At 45.1% G+C, this 15,875-nt stretch overlaps 1 long non-coding RNA gene across 1 annotated transcript; it reads left to right on the forward strand.

The window, feature by feature from the left end:
- Positions 1-13,162: 13,162 nt before the first annotated feature.
- LOC120399061 lies at positions 13,163-15,131 on the forward strand. Its single transcript, XR_005594938.1, has 2 exons — positions 13,163-13,358; positions 14,903-15,131. It is a non-coding gene; the product is annotated as an uncharacterized LOC120399061 (long non-coding RNA).
- Positions 15,132-15,875: the final 744 nt, after the last annotated feature.

Below are 15,875 nucleotides of genomic sequence, written 5' to 3' on the forward strand. Positions count from 1 at the left end.
CAATCCCGCCCTCCCTGTCTTCCTTGAAAGCGCCGGCGGGAAATCTGTTCGCGCCCTTCTCTGGTCGGTTACAGCGTGGACGCCACAGCACTGCGAGCATGGAGCCCGCTGCGATCATCGCTGCAGTTATGGCCATTGTCAACTCCTCGCACATTATCGTCCACCTCATCCACAGTCAGATGCTGAGAAACCGGGCGAGGAGGCTCCGGCAGCACGGTGAGGAGAGTGGCGCAGACCTCTCACAAAGCAGGGTACGCCGGGCAGTGGAGATCATGGTGGCAATGGGTCAAGTTCATGGTGTGGAACGGCGATTCTGGGCCCGGGAAACAAGCACAGACTGGTGGGACCGCATAGTGCTGCAGGTCTGGGATGACACAGAGTGGCTGCGAAACTTCAGGATGCGTAAGGGCACTTTCCTTGAACTGTGTGACTTGCTGTCCCCTGCCCTGAAGCGCCAGGACACAAGGATGCGAGCAGCCCTGACTGTGCAGAAGCGAGTGGCCATAGCCCTCTGGAAACTTGCCACGCCAGACAGCTACCGGTCAGTAGCGAACCACTTTGGCGTGGGCAAATCTACCGTGGGGATTGCTGTCATTCAAGTAGCCCACGCAATCGTTGAGCAACTGCTCTCAAAGGTAGTGACTGTCGGAAATGTCCAGGCCATCATAGATGGCTTCGCCACGATGGGATTCCCAAACTGCGGTGGGGCTATAGATGGGACTCACATCCCTATCCTGGCACCAGCCCACCAGGCCAGCGAGTACATTAACCGAAAGGGCTACTTTTCAATGGTGCTGCAAGCTTTGGTGGACCATAGGGGACGTTTTACCAACATCAACGTCGGGTGGGCGGGCAAGGTTCATGACACGCGTGTGTTCAGGAACTCTGGTCTGTTTAGACGCCTCCAGGCAGGCACTTTCTTCCCGGACCACAAAATAACGGTTGGGGATGTGCAGATGCCTACAGTGATCCTCGGGGACCCGGCCTACCCGCTAATGCCCTGGCTCATGAAGCCCTATACAGGCGCCTTGGACACTGAAAAGGAACTCTTCAACTACCGGCTGAGCAAGTGCAGAATGGTCGTGGAGTGTGCTTCGGACGCCTCAAGGAGATGGCGGACCTTACTGACTCGCCGGACATCAGCGAAAAGAATATCCCCGTAGTTATTGCTGCTTGCTGTGTGCTCCACAATCTCTGTGAGAGCAAGGGCGAGACCTTTTTGGCCGCTTGGGAGGTTGAGGCAAATCGCCTGGCTGCTGTTTACGATCAGCCAGACACCCGTGCTGAGAGAATATCCCAGCGGGAAGCGATATGCATCAGGGAGGCTTTGAAAGCGAGTTTCATCGCAGAGCAGGGTAACCTGTGACTGTCCACTTGATTTTAAGAGAGCCTGATCATAAACCAAGTTTTCCCCACTTCCCAAGGACGTTTTAAAACTAAGGACATGTTTTAGTAATTAATAATAAATCTTTCGTTGACTTTGCATTTCTGTTTATTCGTTGAAACATGGAAGCATTCTGTGCTGGTTAAGGTGTGCACTGATGGGTGGGTTTGCAGGAAGGGGCGAGGGGTGCCGTCCTTGGATAGGGGTTACCATGACGGCTGTGGGTTTGGGCGTTGGAAGGGGTGAGGGGTGTGGGGGAAGGGTGAGTATCTGCCCCTGGATGAGGTCTATTTTTGGGGCTCGGGGCACCGGGGAGGATCGTGACTACGGTCCAAATGCATGTGAAGGGAAGCCTGCCTTTACATTCGGGGATGTCAGGCACCAGGACCCTGCACAAGCATACACCTCAAGGAAAGACCCGGGGCAGCATACACCACACAGACTGTCCCTGGTGCCTAGTGACTGCAGTCTGTGTGTGCCCTGCAGTTGACCCTGCAGCCAAGTCTGTAGCATGGCACTGTGGGCTATGCAGTGACATTACAATTCCCCCCCCCCCCCCCACAGAACAACAGAAAGTCTTCTGACACCAGAAACGTGACGGAAACAGTCAGTAACACCAAACCGCTTTTAATAATGTAATACACAGTGGGGGGTTTGAACTTGGAGTTGGGACTGGTTGATGCTGTAAAGAAAGAGCTTGTACAAATTTACAGCGCGACAGTTGTCTCTAACATTATCGGTGTGCTGCGGTGCAGGGACAGTTCTCACGGCCCCTACCGCCTCCGACTGGTCACCTGGGGTGCGGGGGGGACAGGACTTCCTGGCGTTGGAGGGCGGTGGCAGAGGCACTGCAGGGGGGCTCTCGCCTCCTGCCTGCGGTCTTGAAGAACATCGACAAGGCGCCGGAGCGTCTCCGCTTGCTCCTCATTAGACCAAGCAGCGTTTGAGTCGCCTGCTGGTCTTCCTGCCGCCACCTATCCTCCCGTTCCAGGTGTGTGCGATGCTGCTGACACAGGCTCTCCTCGACTGTCTCTGCTCTGCCGCCTCCGCTCTGGAGCTGGCCATCAGTTCCTGGAACATGTCGTCCCTTGTCTTTTCTTTCGGCGTCTAATCCGAGCCAGCCTCTGCGAGGGGATGGCGGGCAGTCCGGGAAGGAGCCAAGCTGTGTGATGTGAAAAAGTAGGTGATTTCCTTGAACACATACATGTTTGCCAACAGTAAACACAGTCTAGTCAGTTTCAGTGAACAAGACCAAAGAGGGAACCAAGTCTCAGGAGATCTCAGAACTAGTCCGAGATTTCGAATACGCTCATTGGCGCGCCATTGCACTGGAGAGCGCATGCGAGGAAAGATAGCTGCATCCTCTTGCACAAAGTCCTGGTAAGCCTTACAGTACAGAGTGCTTATCAGTTAGTGCTTAGCTGTGCTCTCCTGCTGGAGGCAATGTGCAAAGCAGAAAAGATGAGCGTTATGCGGCATCTCCCGCCAGTGAACGGGAAAGACCCCTGTATGCTTTTCCTCTGAGGCCTGCCACAAGTGGCTGTTAAGCGAGGGTCATTCTTATGCAAAGTAAAACTCTGTTAAGCGAGGGTCATTCTTATGCAAAGTAAAACTCTGTTAAGCGAGGGTCATTCTTATGCAAAGTAAAAGTCTACCATGCACAATAGTAACAGTACACTAATTCCACTAATTAGATGCAGCACTTCCACAACGACATCACCCTGAGGCGTGTCAGGCGCACACAGAGAGAGCGGATGTTAACAGAAGCCCTGCACAGACCAGGACCCTACGCTGCCATGCTCGTAGAGGCGATGGTCCCCCTGTACCTGAGGATGGCATGGCGCGGAAGAGTGTGCTTCAACGGAGCACCCAATAAAGCACCTCTCCCAAGAAACCTCTTGCTGAGGCTTTTCCAGCTGCTCTCTGAGAGCTTTTTTGAACTATCCCCAGAGGACTATTGCTCCATTCCTATATGTGTAGACCTGCTGTTTGTATAGTTTCATATTTAAAAATTTTTATATAGTATTTCTATTTTTTATATATATCCCTGTTTCTTAAAAAAATAAATGTTTCCCTGTTTGTAGCACTTACCGCGTGATCCTTCCCTGATTCCGAGTCCGGGTTAACGGGGGGACGGTTGGTAGGGGATCTCTGTGAGGGTGATGAAGAGATCCTGGCTGTCAGGAAAAGCGGGAGTGGGTTCGATGTCGCCTGCGCCGTCCTCAAAAGACCCTTCCTCATCTTCCCCATCGGCGAACAGGGAGGAGGAACTGTCCCGGTACACTATTCCGTCCTCGGAGTCCACCGTCACTGGTGGGGCACTGGTGGCAGAGCCACCTAGAATGGCATGCAGTGCCTCGTAGAAGCGGCATGTCTGGGGCTGGGCTCCGGAGCGTCCGTTTGCCGCTCTGACTTTTTGATACCCTTGTCTTAGGTCCTTCACTTTCACGCGGCACTGCATCGCATCCCGGCTGTATCCTTTCTCTTTCATGGCTTTAGAGACCTTCTCGAAGGTCTTCGCGTTCCGCTTGTTGGAGCGCAGCTCCGAAAGCACAGACTCCTCGCCCCACACAGCGATCAGATCCTGGACTTCCCGGTCAGTCCATGCTGGGGACCTCTTTCTATTCTGGGATTGCCCGGACTCCTCTGCTGGAGAGCTCTGCATCGTTGCAGGTGCTGCGGAGCTCGCCCCGATGTGCAACCAGAACGTCAGATTCAAACCGCCCAGACAGGAAAATGAATTCAAATTTTCGCGGGTCATTTCCTGTGTGGCTGGCCAGAGAATCCAAGCTCGGACTGCTGTCCAGAGCGTCAACAGAGTGGTGCACTGTGGGATAGCTCCCGGAGCTGCTAAGTTCGATTAGCATCCACACCAAGCCTAATTCGAGCTAGCAAGTGCGAATTTAGCGTTACTCCACCTGCCGGGGTGGAGTACCAAATTCGAACTAAAGAGCCCTCTAGTTCGAATTAAATGGCTTCCTGGTGTGGACGGTTGAGCGGTTAGTTCGAATTAACGCTGATAAATTCGAATTAAAGTCCTAGTGTAGACCAGGCCTTATATTCTAACCTAAATGAACCTAAAGTTATGGAGACAGATAGGAGTCAAGGAAGCCAGCAGAGTATCATAAACCTGGAAAAAATCTGACTGGATGGGCTCAGGCATTTAATCACAAGCTGAGGTGGTTCAAAAGTTTTGTATTTTTTTAAGCAGAATTTTTTTATTGTTTATTTAAACAATCAAACACAGCAAGCAGCAAATATTTGGCCCACACTTCTGAAACCCCAAACCATGTTCAGGTTTTGGCAGACTAATTTCAGCTTTTCAATTAAAAAAAACCCACAACAAATTTTGAAGGAAAACAGACATTGTCCATGATTTTTTTCTGCTTTTTAAAAACCCCTAGTTTTCAAGCCAAAAAAAGTTTTGATGGAAAATATTTGTCCAGCCCTTTTAATGTGCGTTAGTGCCTTTCAGCACTAGCTAATGCTGATAACCAGTGATACCTTGTAAAGGTGACTTGAAAAGAAGTTTTCACAAAACTGGGTTTGTGCTGAGACGCAGAAGGTTTTTAAATATTTATTTTCCCCAGGGCTGCCTGGGGTGGGGGCAAGTGGGGCAATTTGCCCCGGGCCCCACAGGGGCCCCCATGACAATATAGTATTCTATAGTATTGCAACTCTTTTTTATGGAAGGGGCCCCTGAAATTGCTTTGCCCCAGGCCTCCTGAATCCTCTGGGTGGCAATGTAGTAGGGTCAGACCAATGGTCGATCTAGCCCAGTACCCTGTCTTCCAACAGTCGCTGGTGCCACATGCTTCAGAGAAAATGAACTGAACAGGTAATTTATCAAGTGATCCATCCCATCATTCGGGTCTGGCAGTCAGAGATTTAGGGACGCCCAAAGCATGGGGTTGCATCTCTGACCATTTTAGCTAATAGCCATTGATGGACCTATCCTCTATGAACTTATCTAAGGGTTTTTTTTTGTTTTTTTTAAATTATACTTTTGGCCTTCACAACAACCCCTGGCAATGAGTTCCACAGTTTGACTGTGTGATGTGTGAATAAGCACTACCAATCCAATGATCAAGAGGAGGCAGAAGGCAAAAAATATTGGAGGTGAACTGTTGGTTGCACAGATTGTGTGATGCTGAAGATTTTGCTTCTGTTGAGCATTGGACCACATTTCAGTGGGAGAGAGGGCTGCATAAACAAGATGGCTTGTGTTCTCACAAGTAGAGAGTTAACCTTCTTGAGTGGAAATTAGCTGGAGTGGCTAGGAGGGCATTCAACTACCAACTAATGAGACAATGCAGTATAAAACTCAGGCTGTCACAACAAATTGAACTGATGTGGCAAAGAATGTAAATAGCAGAATTTTTTCAATGTCATTTATACCAATGCTACAATTCAGGGTAACACATAAGAAGAATTAGAAATTCTCACTGATGAAAGAGAAAGGTTTAGAACTGGAATTACTGAAATCTGGTGGAACAATTCATATGACTGGTTATTGTTAGAGAGCTTATTCCTTCACTCTCACCCTTCCCTGGTCCTTCTTACATGAACAGAGAGCAACAATACCTGAAATCCAAAGGTGCAAACAATTTGATATTTACTGGGGTGAACTTCCAGCAAGCTTAAATTCAAGTTCCTTTTCCTTATTTTCGAATCCCAGCTTACTTCCTGTTTGCCCCTAATTTATATAGTAATATTCTTATTTACTTTACATACAATAATAGATTAGTTATATATTATAGACTTATAGAAAGAGACCTTGTTAAAATGTATTACTGGCACGTGAAACCTTAAATTAGAGTGAATAAATGAAGACTCGGCACACCACTTCTGAAAGGTTGCCGACCTCTGAGCTAACCAATTATATCTCACCACCTTAATTAGTTTACACCCAGCAAAATTAATTATACAGCAGACAGAAACAATCACAGAACCAGACAGAGACCATGCAAATAAACATACAAAACAATACAGAAGTGAGGATTTCACAACTACATCTATACAGACATAAGGGTTTTACAACTACATCTATACAGACATAAGGGTTCTCCAGCTATGTCTATTGATAAGTGAGTTTTTACCAGACAGAAAACTATCCAACTAAATTTCTAGGCTCTTCCCTTTCTCTGGAGGTGATAGATCGAATCACCTTCCTAACAGCCCCAGATTGCCTTATTTTAATATGATTAGTTTGGAATGTGAGGACGTGACCATACATTTAAGGCCATTACACAGACAGTGATTTTTTATTCTTTCTTTTATACCTCTATACCTAGCTAAGTGATAAGAATACACCTAAATTCTTAAAGTATAGGCCTTTGCAGAATATCTATATCCTAACTCTCCACCCCTTTTTTCCCTCTTTTTTGTTTGACGGGGGGGGGGGGATCCTCCTGCCCAGGTATCCCTGGAAACACATAGGACATATGGCGACACATTTCCTGATAGGGCCAGGCATCAAGGTGGAAGGTGTCAATATTCCATTTGTCCCACTGCCCCTTGTGTAGTACCGTGCCCTGCACCTTCTCTCATACGGGCATACCACACCTATTCCAATTAGTGTTCCAGACTTCCCATTATAGTGGGCCCGAGAAGGTTGGGTCCGGGTTGTCTAGTGCACTGAGGGGGAGGGCTGACGACATTACATATAGGTTATAATTAGTGGCTGTTCACTAGGGGGTTGTGCCCCCCTTTAATTGTTTCCATATACAACGTAACACAAATACAGTTAACAATACACCAGCTGCTATGATAATCCACAGCAACACTGAGAGTCCTGACCACTGCAGTATGGTCCAACATCCTGGTCACCACCAAAAACATTGCTTCTCCTCCTTTGATAGGGTTAAAATTTTGTCAGCACCATCCTGTAGTGTGTATTGTAAGTGTGTCCAACTGTTGGCGCTTGCAGCAAGTTGCTCTTGTAATTTTTGTGTGCTTTTGTCCATATTGTGTGTCCATTGAATATCCACAGTGAAATTTGGTATTGTCCAAAGCAGTTCAACTACTTGGTACAGCCTGGGGTAGTAGGTGCTGGTTTGATTGTTTACAACGATTAAGTCCACTAATCCATTGGTGCACCATAGTCCTGGTGGCAGTGTATAGAAGTTCATAATTTAGTCATATACTGGAAGGATTTTGCCTCCTAGTGTTATATTGCAGGATTGCATACATTCCCAACAGAATACACCGTACCCCATATACATTACTCCTAAATGCCCCCCCTTTGCAATAGGCCATTGATCCTGCTCCTCCATAGTCATAGGAGAGGGGCACATCCATATTCCTCCTCTGGATATACAACTGCTTAATGTGATGACAGTCCAATTTACCCCATTCCAACCCCCAGCACCTATTTCCTAATGGCTCACAACGTGCTCCCCCTTCCCTAGTTACTCCCATGGGGCTCAAGGGGACCACCTTATTTGCATTTTTTCCATGGTATCATAGTAACAATTACACAAGAACTCTCCCCACAGGTGGGGAATGTTATTTTCCAGGTAGATGGGTATGTTTTTGCAATTGTGGATAAATATGGGCTAGCCTCATGATTCAATACTGAAGGCCACTGTTCCGACCAAGCATCTTTCATAATATCCATTAACATTATCAACTGAGCATTTTGAATATCCACACATGCTTCTCCCCATATTAATCTTCTGAAGCCATCCCCAACCCTTGTCACCAGGTCCCCTGCCCAATGCGTTAACTGCAAGTTTACCTCTACTGCTGTCCTCCACCCTGTGGCAATTGCCAATAGTTGTTGTGCCATTAATTCATTAATTTGTTGTTGAAATTTTACATTTTGGCTTACTAATTGTTTGGTTACCCACCTGTCCCCCAGATTCCATGTACCCAGCATAGTGTTCCCCACTGCCCACAGTCCCCTTTTCTGACGACGATTCCAGGTGTGTCCCCTCACCCACCAATTAAATTGTTGTTTCAACCCTTTTATGTACATACTTCAATTAGGATAAATTTGGTCCACCCACCATTCCTTGGGGCGTACCACCCATGTAATAGAGTGAAAGGACACATTAAAAAGTGCTGGCTGCACCTGCTCCCACAATGGCTCCCATACATTTGCTTTTCGGGGAATATTTTCGGCTTCAGGCTGTGGCCACTTTAAATTTGGATTTTTCCAACTTGGCATCCAAATCACCTGTAGGGTTACATTCTGTAAAACAGTTAACTTATCATACACCCAGCGTCCCAAAGGGGATTTTACGCCCAATGTAATATGTACATAACAATCACACCTTTGGGGATTATCTTCCATGGAAGTACTATTGTGGTTACATATGGTAACATCACACCCTAAATGTGGGGCCCTATTTTTCCCAGAGGGTTCATTTGCTCCAGGAGACCAGAGGGTTATATTCTTTGGACCCTCTGTAACAAACCACATAGCTGGGTAACTGTGTTTCCCACTATCATTAATCATGGCAGCACTCAGGGAGTACCATGCAATATTTCCTGATAAATTTGATATTCTCCACTGGGTTGGGATTCCCCCATATAATCCATAAACCATGTATCGACACTGCCAAATTCCTGTTGGAGTATTAGTGGCACATCTTTCTATGGAGAGATTCTCATAGTCTTCATTAGCTTTATTACCACAGGTGGCATGTGTAACCGTCCATGTGTTTCCTCCTTTTGACACTTCACATCGCGGGATCTGAATAGAATTTGTAAATGTGACAATTGTGGTTAGCACTAGTAATTGTTCCATCCAGGACCAGGGAATTTTCATCCTTTTCGAATTAACCTGTAACACACACACACAAAATTTACATGTCCCTTTTTCCAATCCCCTGTTTATACCTTTTTATTTGCGTGCAGTGAACCCACTCCCATCCTCCATTCTGTGTGCCCAATAATAGCAGACTGGGCCCTAGTTGGTCAAGGACAAGATAGGGGCCCTTCCATTTAGGAGCTGGGAATGGATGGTGTTGACCTGGAATTTTGTACATCAGTAGATCTCCCACCATGGGTAGATAATGCTCCCCGGGCAGGTCATACCATGCTTTGACTTTTGCTACTCCTTGCTCATCTCGGCAGGCCACTGCCTACTGTACCTATTTTACACGGTCGATTAGAGTTAAAATCCATTCTTGTGTTAAGCCGTGTGTAGTGACTTCCCCAGTACTGGGGTAAGTAGATTTTCCCACCGTTCCATGGGCCTTCCCATGAGAGCCTTGTATGGAGAAAATCCTGTGCCCTTTGATTCTTGGGCCCTTATTCTCATTAAGACAAAGGGCAGTAACTGTGACCAGTTTTTTCCTCCCATTTTCGCTCCCTTTCTTAGCTCACTTTTAATGGTGCAACACATGCGTTCCACCTGCCCCGCAGCCTGTGGGTCATAAGCAATATGGAACAATTGTGTGATTCCAGTGAAGGCTGATAGCTCCCCTAACAGATCTGACTGGAAAGCAGCTCCTTGATCTGAGTCAATCACCTTTGGGACCCCCCAGCGAGTGAATACCTCATTTACCAGTATTCCAGCAGTTACCCGGACAATTTGATACTTTGTGGGGAAAGTTTCTCCGCTGCCCCCATGTGGTTAAGCTGATGGCTGCTTCAGTGTCTATCAAAAAATCCCTCATGGGACTCCCTTCGATCGCCCCCTGGAGCATGGGGCGACCAGATGCATCCCGTCCTAAACTGAGAACATGGACAGGATGCCTCCTAGGGCACCCCTAAATTGCAGCACCCACCTCTGTCCCTCCCACTGGTTCACAGGGGGGCAGGGGTCCTGGCACCGAAGACATTCCTGTCTCCAAGGAAAATTGTGTGTCTGGCATTTCAGGCAGTCCCAGTCCCCTGGCCTCCGAGGCCACGTTCCCCCTGATCTGGTAAGATCCTGGGTAGTCAGTCTAGTCTGCAGTCTCTGGCTCTGTTGCTCTATAGCTTCCCGCTCGTCCCTGACTACCCCCCCAAAGCCACAACCTCGCCCTCTACCTCCTCCCCTCCAGGCTGACCCACCTCTTTCCACCTTGTACCGATCCCCTTCAGTAATAACATGGACCAGCTCTCCCCCCTGATGCATCTGCCTCCACACATCTGCCTGTTCCAGAAACTGGGGTAGTTGATTGGGAGCAAGTTCAGGATGCTGCAACCTTAAATGTCTCACGAACTGGCTCAGCTCCACTAGCCACAACCTTAAATGTCTCAGCTCCAACCATTTGTCCAGCAATTCCACACCCCCACCAGGTCCTGGTGCCCCTGTCTGGGGTATCACCCATGGACCGTCTAGGGGATCCACCCAGCACCTTGCCCATGCCTGTATGTGATTAAGTGCATCTCGCTCTGTTTCCCCAGGGATTCGCTTCATCTTATTCACCCCCGCAGTATGAGAGTACACCCCAAACAACTGTTTTGCCACCTGTCCAGGGATTAGAAATGGGTGTGCCACTCCTGCCACATCAATTCCTAAGGTGCCCCGTCCCAAAAGACTACGCCATATGATCACCTGGTCCTCACGAGTTAGACCCTCCATCTCCTTGCCCACCTCCACTAGCCACAGCACAAACTGATCCCAATCCTCCCAGGGTACCTTTCCCAAACGGCCAAGTACTGCCTCCCAGTCCTTCAGGGACAAGGGGCGGATTTCTGCCTGTTCTACTACTTGTGGGGCATGATCCCCCCACCCTACAACTGGGGCCACTATTCTTGCCTCCTGTAGTTCCTCCCGGGTAGCCTCTCTCGCAGGGGCTTACAACGTCCACTGGCAGTGGTGGGTACAGTGTTTTTTCAAGATAGGGTGGTGGAGGTGTCTCCTTCAGCTCCATTAGTGGGGCGGATGGTCTTGGGTCACCAAGTCCATTGCTCTCATGTTTACATTCATACAATTCCTCCTCTAAGTATCCTACTCTCCCCAGCAGTTCATCTCTCTCTCTCCAGATTGCCTCACAAGACTCCTCTGTCTGTGCAGAATCCCATGCCTTCAAATCTGCCACCTATACTGCTAACACGGATTTTTCTGTTAAAATCCGCCGCTGATCCACAATCCCCTCCAAATCCTTAATGTGTTGGAGGAGATCAGCTTCCCTTTTTACCCAGTATGCCATCCCAGCACACAAACCTTGTAATACCATTCCCTTTTTTCTACATTCCTTTCCCTTGGGGTCTCCCAAAACCTCCCCCATCTCCTTCTCAATCTCATCCCAGGTGGATCCCTGCACCTGGTATGGGCCCTGATTCTTCCTTATCCATTTGTTCAAAAAATCCATTACCCCAGCTTGCCAGAACCCATAACTACCATCACGAGAGTTCACCATACCCCCTCCAAGCAGCTGCGCGGACTATTGGGGAGGGGGACTTACAGGCTACCACTCACCTATCCGATGCGATGTATCCGAGTCACGGCACCAAGATGTTAGAGAGCTTATTCCTTCACTCTCACCCTTCCCTGGTCCTTCTCGCATGAACAGAGAGCAACAATACCTGAAGTCTGAAGGTGCAAACAATTCAATGTTTATTGGGGTGAACTTCCAGCAAGCTTAAATTCAAGTTCCTTTTCCTTATTTTCGAATCCCAACTTACTTCCTGTTTGCCCCTAATTTATATAGTAATAGTCTCAGCTATACCTTAACCAATCATTCTACTAAAATTTACCTAACCAATCCTAATGTATTGTAACATGATTAGCTAACCAATTATATCCCACCACCTTAATTAGTTTACACCCAGCAAAATTAATTATACAGCAAACAGAAACAATCACAGAACCAGACAGAGACCATGCAAATAAACATACAAAACAATACAAAAGTAAGGATTTCACAACTACATCTATACAGACATAAGGGTTTTACAACTACATCTATACAGACATAAGGGTTCTCCAGATGTGTCTATTGATAAGTGAGTTTTTTACCAAACAAAACTATCAAACTAAATTTCTAGGCTCTTCCCTTTCTCTGGAGGTGATAGATCAAATCACCTTCCTAACAGCCCCAGATTGCCTTATTTTAATATGACTAGTTTGAAATGTGAGGATGTGACCATACATTTAAAGCCATTACACAGACAGTGATTTTTGATTCTTTCTTTTATACCTCTATAACTAGCTAAGTGATAAGAATACACCTACATTCTTAAACTATAGGCCTTTGCAGACAGGCCTAAATATCTATATCCTAACAGTTATAACCTGTTTAAAAAGAATAGATAAAAGAGGTATGTGGGAAGGTGTCTTTAATATGTCTACATTAAAGACACCATTACGTGTTTCACAATTATTGATAACTCACAATCACAGGATTTTGAATGTATATGGATCAATGTGTTAACTAAAAAAGCCCAAGACAGAGTTTAGTAGGGGTCTATTACAGGACACCAAATCAAACCAGAGAACAGGTTAAGATTCTCCGTAAGCACCTGTCTGTAATGTGTTGACAGAAATGTTGTTGTTATGGAGAGTTCAGTGTGGTAGACATATAATGTAGCCAGTAATAATACATTGGTTATTAAAAATTATGCATGACTACATGCATCTGACGAATTGGGTATTCACCCACGAAAGCTCATGCTCCAAAACGTCTGTTAGTCTATAAGGTGCCACAGGACTCTTTGCTGCTTTTACAGATCCAGACTAACACAGCTACCCCTCTGATACTTAAAAATTATAGATAATTTTCTAACACAGCAGGTATTTCACTCAACATGAGAACTCTATTTTGGTCCTCATTATGACATTGGACAAGATGACAGTGGTTGCCTAGGGACCAGTGATCACAACCTGATTACATTGAATGTGGGCAAACCAAGAACAGTCCCAACTAGTAATATATATTCTGATGCTTCAAGAGGGCTAATCTCTCAAAGATTAAGAAAAATATTTGGGGGAATTTTTGGACTGAATAATGTAAATGAAAACAGCTATTTAAGAAGAGTTTATTAAATGGACAAAAAGCCATGATTCCACAATCAAGAAAGAGGCCAACTTTGGGTAAAGTTGGTTCAATGTAGAAGTTATTGAGTGTTTTAATAATGATTTGAGATTGTCAAAGAACAGGCTCACATGAATTATTTAATCCAAGATTATCAATTAGAGATTAGTACAGCACTACATAGAAACAATAGCTATGTTACCACCCTTAATGTAAGATAAAGAGCTGGCCTCTGTCTTCTCTGTAACCAGTCAATGCCAACACTTTGTACTCCCAATCTAATTCCCAAAACCTCTGCCTTTTTATAGGGTATGAGACAAAGAAACCCCCTTTTAGAGGGAAAAATATATTCCCATGATTCATTTCTTTAGGTAAAACAAAAATATCAAACAGGACCCTAATTACTTATGGAATTTCTTTTATGGTATCTTTAGATTACATGATCAATAAGCTAAAGGGCATTCCAACCCGATCATTATTACTTTAATCTCTTAGAGAACCCATCTGTATTAACAAGTATCCTTTATTGACTACCCAGTCCATTACAGAAAACATATACCTTAGCAAGTATTCCTTATTCATCACCCAGTTTTGTTTATTCTTCTGCAGGCACTTTTAGTAGTTTGAGTGGTCTTTTCCCTAGACATCTACATTCCCACAGACTTGGAGGCACCAGCCATAATGAAATACAGTTCAATATTTGATCACTGGAAGTTCCTGAATACAGGCCAATCACAGATTCAAAACCAATACTCTGGGCCTTAGAGTTAAAAAACACTCTTTACTAATATCATAAAGATTTGGGGAGAATATTTCATATGTAAATACAAGAAAAAGAAAATTAAAAGGGTTAACATTAACCAGTATTAACAAAATGGAGGCAATAATTAAAAACCCCTCCAATATATGATATATGGGGAAAAGGTGAAATAAACAGCAATCGCTACAAATTAGAAGTTATGAAGTATAGAAAACTGATAAGAGATGTAAAGAAACCAGGGAAAAATCCATGGCTTGTTAGGCTAAGAACAAAAAGGAATTTTGTACAGACTATTAAGAACTAAAAAAATCCTAGGAAAAGTATAAGAGTATAGGCACATTACTAGATGGAGATGGTAAAATTGTTAATCATGATGCAGAAAGTGTTAAATAAATATCTGTTCTGTACTTGGGGGAAAAAAAGCAGGATGATGTATCCATATCACATGAGGCTGACAAATTTATTTTCAGCCCATCAGCAGGCCCTAATAACTTGCACCCAACAGTCATAAAAGAGTTGGCTAGAGAGATCTGTGGACTATCTATATTATTTTTTAATAATTTCTTGAATATCAGGGAAATTCCAGAGGACTGGAAGAGTACTAGTGTTGTGCTAATATTCCAAAACTGGAAGCAATATGATCTGGATAACTGTAGGCTGGTTAGCCTGACATCAATCCCAGGCAAAACAGTGGGAAAGCTGACACAAGATTCAATTACTAATCAATTAAAACATAGGAACATAATTAATTCCAGTCAACATAGTTGTATGGAAAATGGCAAACTCTTCAAGTCATGACCTCTTCACCCTAAATCCGACATCTGTTTCCTTTTGTCTTCTCAGGTGCAGAGGATGTGATGGGCATGGAGAGAGAGAGGGTGCTTTGGGATGTTTGTCCCTCATTTTTATAGTTTCAGTCCCCCTATTGAAAACATTTCCAGCTGAGACCCAGGACACAAAGAATCTGTGTGAAAAGATATTCCATGCTGGGTTTTTTCACCTGTTTGAGCTTCATTTGTTTTCTCTCTCTGCTTGATGACTCTGTTTACTGATTAAATGAAAATTAAAGCAAGCACACAGTCATTCCTTTGTTTAAGACAGACCCAACTTCTGCCTGGGCAGGGCTGTGGGGTTTGAAACATGTGTTAATAATATCACAGAGAAGAATCTTATAACTTTACATTCAGTGTTGCCACACATTTTACCAGGACAATACTGACCAGCAAATTATGAGTTTTCAAATGATACCTTACAAGGCATACTTCTCTAACAAACACACAGCAAACCCTGCAAAAACAAGACAATCCACTGCACACACTTCTCTCTCTGGGGAGAAGATGAGAGAACAAACATCATATGACAGATATAGTCACATTATATCATAGTCAGCCAAACCTAATAGTCATCAGAGCCAGAGGCCACAGACACAAGACAGGAGTTAAATGCCAGGAGGTGAGAAGCAGGAGACAAACCAGAGATTAGAACCACAAATCTGGAACCTGACCAGGCTGGGTCAGGATACCAGAGCATCAGGATGGGAGCCAAACTGGAAGTCAGGGAAGCAGATCAAATTCAGTGATGAATCCTGGTCACGAACCATCTGAGGTATGTTGCACATACACTGAGAAGTGGTATGTGTTAAACTAGGCCTTGTAAGTTTGCATATAATTAATAAACATGATTATTTGCAAGCCAACTGTTTCCAAGTAGCATCTTCATTTTATTTTTTGTTGTATGAGCAGAAGACACAACACTAATCATAACAATTTTTTGTATATATGTAATAAAATTAAACAAATGTTGATCAATTTAGCCA

This window comes from Mauremys reevesii, linkage group 2, assembly GCF_016161935.1.
Source record: "Mauremys reevesii isolate NIE-2019 linkage group 2, ASM1616193v1, whole genome shotgun sequence".
Classification (NCBI taxonomy): Eukaryota; Metazoa; Chordata; order Testudines; family Geoemydidae; genus Mauremys; species Mauremys reevesii.